The sequence below is a fragment of the Pongo abelii genome, chromosome 8 (assembly GCF_028885655.2).
Source record: "Pongo abelii isolate AG06213 chromosome 8, NHGRI_mPonAbe1-v2.0_pri, whole genome shotgun sequence".
Taxonomy (NCBI): Eukaryota; Metazoa; Chordata; class Mammalia; order Primates; family Hominidae; genus Pongo; species Pongo abelii.
Genome location: NC_071993.2, coordinates 108251714 through 108252690, shown reverse-complemented (window position 1 = coordinate 108252690; position 977 = coordinate 108251714). Strand labels below are relative to the sequence as shown.

Sequence of the window (977 nt, the reverse complement as noted above, 5' to 3'; positions counted from 1 at the left end):
GCAAGTAGTGAAATGCAATAGAATGGCAGGGTCTATGGCTGTACCTGAGAAGCACATGTTTTCCTACAGGTATTCAATTTCATGTTTGTTTTAAACACTGTGCTCATCAAACCAAACACCCAAGTGCTCTACGGGCAACCCCCTAGTTTCTTGTTCTTCACACAGGTATCCTCAGCCACATGGTCACCAAGCATTGTCACAGAGTAGAGAGATACTACATGTGCAGATACACTGACCCAGGGGGATGTGCAGAGCCAATACCATGCCCCAAATGAGTAGAGTGTCTGTAAGGAAAGCACAAGGACACTCACAAGGGAGTGGCCCACCTCCAGGCAGCCTGCCTTCCTGTCCACCTCCTGCCAGCCTCCCACGTCTTGCCTCCTCTTCCTTGTTTGCTCACTGGCACCCAAGTCTGCTACTCACACCATCTCATCCCCTCACCCCTCTCTCTGGGAGTGGAACTCTCTCTTGCCCCCTGGTGATGCACCATTCCTGGAGGTCCTGCAATACCAGGTTGATGCATAGGAGTGGATGAAGCAAGCTCCTTTTCCATCCCCCTGCTCAAAAAACCCATTTAATATATTGTCCTCAGATAGACGATGTATCAGATGTTAAGCTGGTAAAAACATACTACATTTGATCTTAGCCAAAAGACTGAGAGGTGATAGGAGTGGAACTCTATAGAACCCAAAGGTTGTGAATGGAAATGGTGGGGGTGGGGGTGCTCTGCACAGCTGACCCCTGTAGTAGCAGCATCACGCATGCATCTGGGGACCTCAGGACATACCCTCCTGCTTTTTTGATCCTCACAACAAGCCTGTACTGGGGCTTCTGGGGAAAATCGATTCCCTTTTCCCCTCTTTAAGGCATACCTTTCACTCTGGAGCTCTGGAGTGGAGCTTAGCTCCTCTACTCAGTCACTGGCTAAAAATTCAGGAATTCTACAAAAGCTCCTAAAATCTCAGGGTCCTAGAAAA

General features: G+C 48.8%; 1 non-coding gene across 1 annotated transcript; it reads right to left on the bottom strand.

Moving 5' to 3' along the window:
* Positions 1-476: 476 nt before the first annotated feature.
* Positions 477-666, bottom strand: LOC112135364 (U2 spliceosomal RNA). The gene has a single exon (XR_002916656.1). It is a non-coding gene; the product is annotated as a U2 spliceosomal RNA (small nuclear RNA).
* Between the last annotated feature and the right edge of the window lie 311 nt (positions 667-977).